The 13,244-nt window shown below is 46.4% G+C and overlaps 1 protein-coding gene and 1 pseudogene across 18 annotated transcripts in view; both read left to right on the forward strand.

Annotated features, from left to right (window-relative positions):
• TRERF1 (transcriptional regulating factor 1) overlaps window positions 1-13,244 on the forward strand; it is a 226,174-nt gene that overhangs the window by 5,717 nt on the left and 207,213 nt on the right. The gene's annotated exons all lie outside the window — the stretch shown is intronic.
• LOC138849662 (transcription elongation factor A protein-like 8) overlaps window positions 1-13,244 on the forward strand; it is a 62,778-nt pseudogene continuing 49,534 nt past the window's right edge.

Raw genomic sequence — 13,244 nt, forward strand, 5'->3', positions numbered from 1 at the left:
TGAAGTGAGGAACTTGGGATAGCAAGCTCCTTTTTGAGAAGGTTCGATCATGAAAAGGGGGCAGAAGTGGATGGGGAGCTACAAGGACAAGTGCATACAGGGAAGGATTTTCTTTGCAAGGGATCGCTATGTGAGGACGCTTCTAAAAGTGTGTGGAAAATGGAATTGCAAGTCTGAGTTTAAGGACTGGTGTTGTGGAGCAGCAGGTTAGGCCTGGCCCAGCCCCAGCTGTTGTTGGCATTTGGGGAGTGAACCAGGGGATGGAAGTACTCTCTCTTTCTCTCTCTCCCTGTCTCTGTCTTTCTGTCACTCTGCCTTTCAAGTAGATTAAAATGAACAGTTCTTTTTATTTATTTATTTATTTATTTTTTAAAGATTTATTTATTTGAAAGGCAGAGTTACAGGGAGGCAAAGTCAGAGAGAGAGAGAGAGAGAGAGAATGAACCTCCATCCGTTGGTTCACTCCCCAAATGGCCGCAGCGGCACGAATTGTGCCAATCCGAAGCCAGGAGCCAAGAGCTTCTTCTGGGTCTCCCACATGGGTGCAGGGACCCAAGGACTTGGGACATCTTCTACTGCTTTCCTAGGCTATTAGCAGAGACCTGGGTTGGAAGTGGAGCAGATACGACTTGATCCGGCACCCTAATGGGATGCCGGCACTGCAGGTGGCAGTTTCACCTGCTATACCACAACACTGGCCCCAAAATCAACAATTATTAAAAGTTCAAGTTTATTTGATTGCAAAATTTTTTGTAACCCATGGAAAATATATATTATGAAGAAACTATGGATTTCAATTTTGTTGCACCCAAATAAACTCATACTTTAAAAAAATTATTTATTTATTTGAAAAGCAGAGAGACACAGAAAGAGATAAAGAGAAAGAAAGAGAGCTCTTTATTTGCTGGTTTGCTCCCCAAATGCCAGCAATGGCTGGAGCTGGGCCAGGGGCAAAGCTTGGACCTAGAAACTCAACCAGATCTCCCACATGGGTGGCAAGGACCCAAGACTTGAGCCCTCATCACTGCTTCCCAAGGTCTGCATTATCAAGAAGCTGGAATCAGCAGTTAGAGCTGGGAATCAAACCCGGGCACTCTGCTGTGGGACATGGGCGTCTTCCCTGCTAGGCCGGACACTCGCCCCAAACTCATGCATTTTGAAGTACCCTCATGTTTGTGTACCGGTGGGGAAGATGGCTGGAGAGGGAGTGACTGATGCGGAGAAATGGGTTGGATCAGTTGAGCAGACGCCTCTGAGAACGCCTTAGGGGAAGAGCTCACCTTTGCTGGGGGAGAGGCCTGTCCTCCGTGCCCACAGACGGAAAAGCAGAGAAGAGTGAAGATGCAGGCGAGGGAGGGCCTCAGAGAGTTGAGGGGGCACTCACTGCCTTTGGGAAGGGGTTTGGGCTCAGGACCCGACACAGCCAGCAACTGCAGGAGTTAACCTGCATCTGAAATCGTGCTGCGTGTTGCTGAGCCATCGTGTTGATCGCCATCGTGAGTGGCACAGAGGATTGACGGACTCTTTGGCTTGGGGAAAGGATGCTTCAGTTACAGTAATTTGAGTCTCATATTAGATTTTTTTTCTTACTTTGAGAGGGGAAGAGAGAGAGAGAGAGAGAGAGAGAGAGAGAGAGAGAGAGAGAGAACGCTCCAGTCCTGCTGGCTCAAGTCTTTAAATATCTGCAGTGGCTAGGGCGGGGCCAGCCAAAGCTGGGAGCGGGCACTCAATCAAGGTGTCTCCCACGTGGGTGGCAGGAACCCAAGTATGAGCCTTCACCACTGCCTCCCAGGGTTTGCATCAGCAGGAAGCTGGAGTGAGAACGGAGCTGGGTATTGAACTTGGGTACTCCGATATGAGCTGTAGGCATCTTAAGTGGTATCTTAACCTTGAGGCCACTTAACCGCCCATGTTAGCTTTTGAAAACTATGATTGTCAAAAGACTGCTGTGATTTTTAACCCTATTCAAAACTTAGTGGGTACTTTATTAAACATGACAATAGGTCTGATCTGATTTCATCATCATTTAAAAAAATCATCTATTATTTTTCACTTTATGTTTCTGTGTGGGAGCAAACTGTTGAAATCCATACTTAATGTATACTAAGCTGATCTTCTGTATATTAAGATAATCGAAAATGAATCTTGATGTGAATGGAAGGGGAGAGGGAGTGGGAAAGGGGAGGGTTGTGGGTGGGAGGGACGGTATGGGGGGGAAGCCATTGTAACACATGAGTTGTACTTTGGAAATTTATATTCATTAAATAAAAGATAAAAAAAAAGAAAGAAAAAAAAACTTAGTGGGTACTTTTAGGTTTTGAGCAAAAAAAAAAAAAAAAAAAAAAAAGGCCAAGCACCACCCCGGTTCAGGCTGCCTTTCTCAGAAATAGCACACAGACCTGGCCAGCCTGGTGGAGTCCAGCCGCTGGTGGGGGCCGGGGAGCGGGGCGGGGGGGGGGGGGGCTGTGAGGAAGGAGAAGGAAGGGAGAGCTGTGTTGAGGTCTAGCTCTGTTCCAAGGCCCTGGACAAGTCAGCCGCCCAGCCTGTCTCTGCATTTGTAAAGAGAGGGTGACACCATCTGTCGCCTCTCCTCTTTGAGTTGTGTGAGGTGGCATCAGATAATGCACAGAAAGTGCTATGTAAACTGTAAGCAGCATGGTACACAGGCAGCAGCGAGGTGACTTGATCTTCAGCCAGATCTTTTCGGATACCAAATCTGCAAACCAACCAGGCACTCCTTTTAACTCCCCAGAGCTGCTCCTAAAAACTCCGCTCCCTGGGTCCGCTCCTGCTGTCGTGCCCTTCTTGTAGTCATTTTCTACACGAAACTGCTCTTTTTGTTGCAGGGCTGGCATCGGAAGGCTGGCTGTGAGATGCCAGTCAGTGTAGGTTCAGACCCTGATTCCGTGTGCAGAATTTGAGACCTGGCCACACAAAGGACCAGACAAATTTGGATTGTTCCCCTCAGAGAGCCCTGTGAACTGGGTGCGGGGGAACCTTGAAACTACTGGAAAACCCAACAGTGGCCCCGCGCTCTTAGCTGTCTTCGTGTGCATCCAGCGTTCTGTTTTGCCAATGAGTTGTGCTATAAAGCCGAGCCCATGTAAAAGCAGTCATCGTTACCCCTTAATCTGACTGTACATGCTGGAAACGCATTGCCCATTTAAAAAAATATCTGATGCTTCTCACTCTGCCTCTGCTGAAGAGAGTGAGGCTTTATTTTTACATTGTTTTTATTATGGAAAAACTTTCAACACATACAAACAGTAGATAGACTAGCGCGGTTAACTCCTGCGTACCCAACATGCAGACTCAGCGGCCAGTGAGATTCTGCCACATCTAGCTAGCTGTGGAGAATGGGTCTTCTTGCTGGGCTGGCCTGCTAAACACATTTAGCTGGTTCTGAGGCATCGGTGGAACCCCTATCAACTTGTTTTCATAGAGGAAGGACAGAAAGAAAAATCAGAAAGAGAGGAAATGGATGCCACCATGGAAATCACTAGTATTTACCTAGCATTTTATAGTTCCAAAGCCTCTTTTTTTATGACTTCCAACAGTGGTAGAAGGTAGATGGCTTTATGGCTGAGGGAACTGAAGCTCAAGACATAGAATGGTAAAAAGAAAAATAAATGACTAACTTGGAGGGCCGTGTCTATCCAATGTCTGGAACCCTGTTTTAGTGCCAAGACTTGTATGATCTCCAGGCCTAAGGAGTAAGAGTGTGATACAGAATGTGGGGTAGCTTTGAAAAGTTCATGGGAGCATGGAACTCAAGTTTATTTTGGTACGAAATATTGTGAAATCCATGGACAGTTTTTTCATACTCTTTTCCATACACTTTCCATACTTTTCCATTCACTCATTGAAAACTCCTTGTAGGCATGGATTTTTTTTTTTTTTGTACCAAATACATTGATAATTCCATTTCCCATGAAGTTTGGGACATATCGTTGTGTGTGCAAGAGATCATGGGTGCAATGAAGGTTACCTGGGTATTCTGGGCTTCCAACTCCGATGACCTCAGTTGGAAGTACTCAGATGACTGAAGCATATTTTAGGGACTACATTTTTTTTTTCTATTAACTGAATGGTCTGCTTCTAGTGTTTGGGAGCACACAGCTCCAAGGATTTCTTTCAATTAAGGCCAAGACTCAACTTTAACAAATCGGGCAGCTCTTCTCCACCAGTCTCTTGCAGTCAACTCTGTCCCTTCTGGGAGTCCTTGGGGGAGCCACCTGGGCAGTGCAGTGGTCACTTCTGGATGGTGTGGCCTTGGCCCTGCGCAGTTGGCTAGCTGGGGGAGAATCCTTCCCGAGAGTCTCCGGGAGTGGGGATGGAGGGTCCCTCTAGGTCCCTGGGGAACTGCCTCCCCTCTAACTCCTTTGAAAGATTTTTTATTTTTTTTTAATGAAAAAGAAAAAGAGATGGAGTTGATGCTGAAGGGGTTATAATGGGAGTGTTGTTGGAGTCTGTTCTGTTGTCATCACAAAAGGAGATACCAAACACCCTGAACGTTCAACTCAGTAACGAGGCTGATTGTGAAGTAGTGGCGCTTGGTTGCTGTTCTGTTGTAATTGGTGAACGTGTGTGCCGTGCCAGCCGAGGGGTGCTGGGGGTGGGGGGTGCCGCAGGACATAAGGACGTTTAGGGGCTTCTTTCTTGAAGAGTCTGAGCCGCTTTAGAAGCCGGCCTGGAATTTAAGTGACTGTCCCGTGCGGGTGCAGTCTTTCTAGAGGGCTGTGTGTGTCAGGGCGCTGGGGTGGGCTCCTGCGTCCTTGGCTTTTAAAGGGTTGCAGTTGTCACACTTGCCAAGGGGCGTGTCTTTCATCCCTTCTGGACTGCGGACTTGTGGGCCACAGAACCTTGTCACCTCTCCTTTTCCTATTTATTTATTTATTTATTTACTTTTCTTTCTTATTTGAATGGCAGAGAGACAGAGAGGAGAGAGAGAGATCTTCCATTCACTGATTCATTCCCCAAATGCCTGTACCAGCCGGGGCTGGGTTAGGCCCATCACCGGCTGCCTCCCAGAGTGCACATTAGCAGGGCACCTGATGGGAAGCAGAGGAGCTGGGCCTTGAAGCAGGCACTCTGACATGAGATCCTGGCTTCCCACACAGCAGCTTAGCCATTGGCACCAAACGCCTGCCCGCTCTCTCATTTTAGCACCCTCAGCATCTAGCACAGAGCCGAGCACTAGTTAGTGCTGTATATATGCTTATTTATATAAGAGTTAGCTGGATTTTGGGGGGGAGGGGGGAAGTTTGATTGTTTCTGTTTTGCCTCTGGTTTTCTCCCCATTGGTTTTTCTTGGAGGGAGAAATCCAGGCCTGTCTCCTACCAGGCCCAGCCCTTGCAGCTGCAATCAGAGACCAGAGCAGAGAAATAGTTCCTTCCCCCTTGCCATGGCCTTGCAGCCCTTAGCTGGGGTGGCTTCGCTGAGCCCTCCAGTACAAATGCGGTCCCATCCCCCAGCCCCTTTAATAAGTGACATTTTGTTAAATCAGTTATTCAAGGCCTTATCTGTATTTCTGTCTGTGCCGGCTTAGTCAAAATAGGAAAGAGACTGAATATTAGATTTCTTCACCCGCCACCTCCCCCACCCTCCCCACCCCGCCCCTTTGAGCAACTCCAGGGACATAAGATTTCAGATAGGGGCGGGCGGGCGGGGTGATGTGTCCTTGAAGAAGTAAATGCTGCCGGCAGAAAAAATGTGGAGGGCTTTGACTTGTAGCAAATGCTGTTTTTCACCAGCTGTGATTTTTCCATTTTTCTTTTTCTTTCTGTTTTGATTAGTGGAACTCATTGTGCCTCAGGGCTGGGCTTGCGTTGGGCAAGGGTGCAGGGGGAGCTGCTCCAGCTGGGGAGGGTGAAGGAGAAAAGGGATTTATTGAAAATATATGTCTACTTCTGCTATGATAAAGCGGCAGCATGGAAAAATGCAACAGGGAAATCATTATTGTGGTAATGTAGGCAGAGCTCCGCTTTCTCATTAACAGAGCTTAGCCCACGTGGAGGAGGGGGCGGCCGGCTGCTTTCAGAGTGGGGGTATTCAATAATAGCAGAAACTCCGGGGATTGTCTCCATCCCCCCTCCCCCCACCCCGCACCCCCCCACCCCGCCCGGCTGCCTTTTCTTTTCTTTCTCCGATCCATCGGTGATAACCTTTACAAAGCTGCTTGTTGGGTTTCCCAGTTTCCTTCTTCACCCCTGCCACCCTAAAATGCTGGAAGGGTTGTTTAAATTTTAAAGTTAGAGGGAATGAAAATAAATTTTCTCCTGGGAACGCAGGCAGGATTTTGGCAACACGTTGTGATCAGAGATTGGATCCTGTCCCTGGCGTCCCAGAGAAGAGCGATTTAGGGGCTCAGGAACTTGCTTTTGCCCTGGGCTGTCAGGAGCTGCTGGCTCCCTTTCACGGCACCAGCTATGCTCTTAGGGAGCGTGCCCTGTGCCTGGCTGTGTGCAGGTTTTTTAGGCGTTTCGGCTTAGCAGTGTAGGAGGCAGATGCGACACCTGCTTTTACACTTGAGGAAACTGAGGCCCAGAGCACACAGGGACCCAGGGTCTGCCTCTGGCAGAAGGGGCGGGGTGCTCTCTGGAGGAGTCTAGAATTGATTTATTTACAGTTTACAAGAGACCCAGCTCTTATCCGCTGGTTCACTCCCCAGATGCACTTCAACAGCTGGGACTGGACTGAGCTAACGCCTGTACTTGAGCCATTGCCGCTGCCTCCCAGGGTTCTGCGTTAGCAGGAAGCTGGAGTTGGGAGCCAGAGTCCGGCTTCAAACCCAGGTGCTCCAAGATGGAACTTGGGTGTCTTAACCACTCGGCAACATGTCCGTGATGTCTGTTCTCTGAGGGCGTGCATTCCATTCATGGGGACTCCCCTCTCATGATGTCATCACCCCACAGGCCGCTGCTCTTCCTGCTGACATCAATCAGGGGGTTAGCATTTCAACTTGTGAATCTGGGGAGACAGGGATGCTCAGTTTAAAGCAGGCCATGGCAGCACTGAAGGGGGGAGTGTCCTGTCTTTCCCAGCCATGCATGGTCCCCTCACCTGTCTCTCGCTGCCTGCCATGTTCTTTTCAGTTCTTGGGGGGCCTCCCACTCGTGAGTCGCTCGCTGCTTTTCTCCTTGAGACCCCAGCCGGCCCTGAACTCTGCACCCGTCCTTTCCCACCCTCTGCTTTGTGGGTGGGCTGCCTCCCGTCCCTGTCTGTGCTCACCTGTTGTGCTGGGCGGTCCTTCTAGATCCTTCAGGTAGAATCTGAGCAGAAGCTCAGGACACACAGGCTGGGCTTTCAGCCTTCTCTTCTGCAGCTCCTGCCTTGGGCCTATGGATGTTCTTGGGAGCTTGACTGTAAGGGCTTCCAAGAGCTTGGAAAAGGATTCTTGGATGCCTCTGAGATCTCTGTAGCCTCCTTGAGGTCGTGAAGAGGAACCAGGGTGGCACAACCTAGAGACGTGTAATGGGATTTTTTTAAATTAAATATTTGTTTTTTATTTATTTGAAAGGCAGAAATGGAGAGAGAGAGGTCCTTCCACCAGCAGCCCAGCCACCAAAGGTCCCCGCAAACCATGTGGACCAATCAGAGGGGACCTAAGAACATGGCCCAACCCAAAACACTTCTGGAAGCCAAATAGGGTCTCCCACTCTCTTTCTGTAATCCTGCCTTTCAAATAAATAAAACAAATTTTTTTAATGAAAAGATTAATTCTGGCTTCTGGATTAATAAATATGTGTTAGGGAAGTTAGCATCTATTTACATTGTATGGGGGGTGTTTTTAAAGTCATGAGATGGCTTTTACTTTTTTCCATGTCTCTTGCAGACATTTGGGGAGTGAACCTGCAGGTGGAAGATTCTCTCTCTCTGTCACTCTGCCTTGCTGATAAATAAACAAATCACATGTATCATAATCATGTATCTCACAAATCACATATATCATAATCATGGTAAATTGCAGGACAAGGGATTCAAATGCAAGAACCCAGTCCCAGGTGACTGTAGAAGCAAGTGCTTTTGCCACTTCCTTATCCTGCCTCGCGTTAGCATTACCAGTCAGCATGGCCTGACTGGTAATTTTGTCCAGAGAAATGATAACGTGGTGGGAGGGGCAGCACACCTGCCTGCTGGGGCTACTGCTGGACAACGTAACTCCCCCAGCCTCGTTTTCCTCCTCCTCAGCACCCTGGCCTTACTGCCTTAGAAGGTTTATTTAGAGAGCGGTGGAGATGGAAGGTGGGAAGTGGGTGCACTGAGAACTTGAGAGCTGTCTTCTCTACTCTTCTGCACAATCATTTTCGACAGGGGCAAGGCTCTGTGAGTGTGGGATTCCAGGGCTGCGATGTGTGTGTGTGCGTGCGTGGCGGGGTGTGTGTCACAATTTTCTGTTTGGCTTCCAGAAGTATTTTGGGTTGGGCCATGCTCTCAGGTCCCCTCTGATTGGTCCACATGGTTTGCGGGGACCTTTGGTGGCTGGGCTGCATGTGGAAGGACCTTTGGCTGGAGCTAGAGTGCTGGCTTCCTGACCTTGGTCACCTTCCTAAACCTTTGTTTCTGAGATGGTCACATCTACATGGATGGGTTACCGGCAGGATTATCTGCAGAATGTGTGCAGCAGTCAGCACCTGGCGAGCTCGCTGGTGATGGTGCGTCTATAGACTGGAAGGCGTGGACTCCGCAGCCTGGGGTCAGGCTCTCGGCGTCACAACCCAGGTTTGCACGATGTTCTCCTGCTTTTAAGGCCTGTAGAAGATGTGATTCAAAGCTTCCTCAGATTTGAGAATTTTTCACTGAAATTGTAGAAATAGTAAGTGAAGGTAATTACTAAATAAAAGTAATTGAAGGCAAGAATTTATTAAGAAATAGTAAATGAAGGTACTTATCTTTTTAATTTTGTGGAAGGAGACTAAAAATTATACATGGTGATATGAATTTGGGTAACATTGATGGATAAGGAAGAAAATTAAAATTGTCTATTAACATTAAAAATTGATTGATTGATTAGCTTATTTGGGAGACAGAGGGAGAGAGAACATTGCCATCCACTGGTTGACTCCTCACATGCCAGCAGTGGCTGGGGCTGAGTGGGACTGAAGCTGGAAGCCAGGAACTCAATCCAGGTCTCCCATGTGGGTGACAGAAGCCATCACCGCTGCCTTCCAGGGTCTGCATTAGCTGGAGCTGGAAGCAGGACCCTGAGCTGGGGCTTGAACCTGGGTACTCTGATGTGGGATGCAGGCAACTTTTTTTTTTTTTTTTTTAAGATTTATTTATTTATTTGAAAGTCAGATTTACACAGAGAGAATGGAGAGACAGAGAGAGAGATCTTCCATCCGATGATTCACTCCCCAAGTGGCCGCAACGGCCGGAGCTGCACCGATCTGAAGCCAGGAGCCAGGAGCTATTCCGGGTCTCCCACACGGGTGCAGGGGCCCAAGGACTTGGGCCATCTTCCGCTTTCCCAGGCCATGGCAGAGAGCTGGATCAGGTGGAGCAGCTAGGACTAGAACCGGCATCCATATAGGATGTCGGTGCTTCAGGCTACGGCGTTAACCCACTGCACCAAAGTGCCAGCCCCCGGATGCAGGCATCTTAATGTGTGTCTTAACTGCTAGCCAAATGCCCACCCTATAGAGTGGGTTTTTGTAAGGTCCTTGATAATGTTTTCGAATTGTTCTTCAAAAAGCTTGTATTAATTTTCATTTGCACTTCCAGCATATGAGAAAACTTATCTAACTTCAACAACATTAATATTGTTTTTCAAGAAATGGTAATTCTTGGGTAGTGTGGATTGTCCTTTAAACACTCTACATGGCTTCTCTGGGCTGTTTTTCCTTGCTGCCAGGAGGAGTATAAATGTTTCTTGTGGGATGACCATAACTTGCAAAGTTAGCAAGATCTTTAGAGTTCTGTTGTGGAAAGACTGTGTAAATAAGCTGAATTATTGTCAGAAGTGATACTTTTATGCTGAGTTAGAATTTCCTCATGCCTATCAAAAGAAGACTTTAGGAATGCTTCTCTCTCACTGAATATGGGAGGAGTGAGCAGTCATTCCATGGCCAGGGTACAGGATGTGCAGGTATCTGGTTTGTATAAGCAGCCGAACGTCATTAAAAATTATTTAGTTATTTTCAGTTTTATTTGAAAGGAGAGGGGGGCGGGGAGAGAGGGAGAGAGGGATCCTTCGTCCACTGGTTCATTCCACAAATGCCTGCAACAGTCAGGGCTGTGCCAAACTGAAGCCAGGACCCTGGAACTCCATCCAGGTCTCCCATGCGGGTGGCAGAGACCAAGTACTTGGGCCATAATCTGCTGCCTCCCAGGCTTCACATTAGCAGGAAGCTGGCGTTGGAAGCAGAGGAGCTGGGACTCGAACCAGGCACTCTAATATTGGATGCAGGTGACCCAAGCAGTAACTTAACTGCTGTACCAAATGCCTGCCCTTCAACATCATTTTTAACTTAGGGTCTCTGTCTCATTTTCCAGGAGTTTGTTCCTTTTGAACTGCCATCAGAAAATAAAATCAGTCACTTCTCATAAGAAAGTATGCTTATTGGAGAATTTTAAAATATTCATGGAAAATGCATGTTATGAAAAAACTATGAGTGGATTTCAGTGTTTTGCACCAAGATAAATGATTCTTTTGATTCCATTTCCTTGAGTTTTTTGCAGTACCCTTGTGCTGTACTAGTATTACATGAGAAAAAAGGTTGAAAGTATAAGGAAATGAAAACCAGTCAGTATCATCCAGAGAGAAATTCTCTCATAAAAAATGGTGGGATTCCTTCCAGTATTTTTCAGTACATATATCTTTTTGTAGTTGAGTGCTTTGTGTGTCAGAGATTTGGTAGGTTTTTTTAAAGATCCTAACCTAAAATAGTGTTTTAGCTGTTTCTTAGATAGTGCGGGTTACTTACATAACTTAAACTCCTTTAACCTTCTGAGGTATTCTTATGTTTTTTTTTTTTTAATTTTATTTATTTATTTGAAAGGCAGAGTAATAGAGAGAAAAGAGAGGAAAGCAGAGGAGGGAGGAGAAAGAGAGAGAGATCTTCTATCTGCTGGTTGTCTCCAAATGGCCATAATAGCCAAGGCTGGCCCAAGCCAAAGCCAGGAGCCTGGAACTCCATCCTGATCTCCCACATAGGTGAAAAGGGGCCCAAGAACTTGGGCCATCTTCCAGTGCTTTCCCAGGTGTGTTAGCAGGGAGCTGGATTGGAAACGTAGCTGCATTGTTATGCATTTTAGTTCTCTGTGAATTATACTCAAAAGACATTCTTTTAAACAGTCAATAATAATTTAGGTTAATCCTCATATTAATCTTTTTGATGCTCTTCATTTTTTCTATATAACTACGCTTTCCTTTGGTATTAATTTCTTTCAGCCTGAATGACTCCCCTTGTTTAGGGTGTGTGTGTGTGTGCGTGTGTTAGGAGTGTCTTCTGATGTCACAGTTCTCTCGGGTTTCGTTTATCTGAAAATATCTTTTTTCACCTTCATATTTGGGGGATTTTTTTTCTGTGTATAGAATTTTAGAGCTCCTCTTGTTTCCTTTTTTTTTTTTTTTTTAAGATTTTATTTATTCATTTGAGAGGAAGAGTTACAGACAGTGAGAGGGAGAGACAGAGAGAAAGGTCTTCTGTCTGCTGGTTCACTCCCCAAATGGCTGCAATGGCCAGAGCTGCACCAATCCGAAGCCAGGAGCCAGGAGCTTCTTCCTGGTCTCCCACATGGGCTCAGGGGCCCAAGGGCTTGGGCCATCTTCTACTGCTTTCCCAGGCCACAACAGAGAACTGGACTGGAAGAGGTGCAACCAGGACTAGAACTGGCACCCATATGGCACCGCAGGTGGAGGATTAACTTACTGCGCCACAGCGCCGGCCCCTCCTCTTGTTTTCTTTCAGCCCTTTAGAGATGTCATTCCATTTCTTCTGCCTTCCTTCATTTATTTCTGTTAAAAAGTCATTTTTCCATTTTATTGTGATTCTTTTGGCAGTAACATACCTTTTTCCCCCTCTTTCATTTTTTTTTAAGTAATTTTACTGAGGTGTACGTGGTGTGGCTCCTTTTGTGTCTCCCGCAGAGTCTGAGGAGCTTCTAGAAATTGTGGGTTGATGTATTGAGTCAGTTTTAAAAAATTCTTGTGGAGGTCTCGTCAAATACTGCTTTGTTCTATTATTTCTCTGCTGTTTGTCTCAGACTCCTGTATATACATTAGACATTTTAATGGTCTCTCACATGTTTTTGAGACTCTTTTCTGTGCTTCAGTGTGAGTATTTTTTCTACTGGCTTATCTTCCATGTCACCAATTATTTCTTCTACTGTGTCTGTTTTGTTGTCAAAACCATGTATCCAATTCTTAATTGTAGTTAATATTTTTAAGTTATAGGATTTCTGTTTAAAATTATTATTTTTAGAAGTTTTTTTTCTTTTTTCCTTTCCTCCCATTCTTTCTTTTGGCAGAGTGATGGGGTTGGGAGAGTGGGGGGAGAGATCTTTCATCATCTGGTTCACTTGCCAAATGGCTGCAAAGGCTAGGGCTGGGCCAGGCCAAAGCCAGGAGCCAGGAATTTCATTTGGGTCTCCCACATGGGTGTCAGGAACCCAAGTACTGGGAGTATTATTTACTGCCTGCCAGTCACATTAGCAGGAAGCTGGGTTGGAAGAGGAGTCAGGACACTGATTTGGGATGCTGGTATCCCTAGCAGTGGCTTAACCTGCTGTGCCACAATACCTGTCCTTAGTCCTTTGATGAAAATCTCTAAAATTTCCTGTATTTCTTGAGCATATTCTCATTGTTATTTTAATATTCTGTCTGGTCATTCTGACACTGGATCACCTTTGTGGTTTATTTTTATTCATTTTATTTTTCTACTGGTCTGAACCTATTTTGTGACATGCCCGGAAATTTTAGTTTGAATGCTGGGCATTTTACATGGAAGACACAGAGGTTTGCCTTGACTGAGTTAAGAATGGTCTGTTTCTGATTCGCCCTTACTTGTAGGCCAAGTGTTATTAGGACCTCTCGTTTTTGCCAGGCTCTCATCTCCCAAGGTTTGTCTGCTTGCTGCTGTGGAACTACTCAGATCTCTGCGAGTGCTTTAGTGTTTTAGCAGCTTCTGTCTGCTTAGATTCCTGGTTCTAGCTCTGCACACACACGACTTAGTGTCAGCAAATGCCTCGAGGGGAAATTGCTTGCAGAGCATTGGGTTTACTTCTGTGTGGTTTGCTGTTT

This window comes from Oryctolagus cuniculus, chromosome 5 (genome assembly GCF_964237555.1).
Source record: "Oryctolagus cuniculus chromosome 5, mOryCun1.1, whole genome shotgun sequence".
NCBI lineage: Eukaryota > Metazoa > Chordata > Mammalia > Lagomorpha > Leporidae > Oryctolagus > Oryctolagus cuniculus.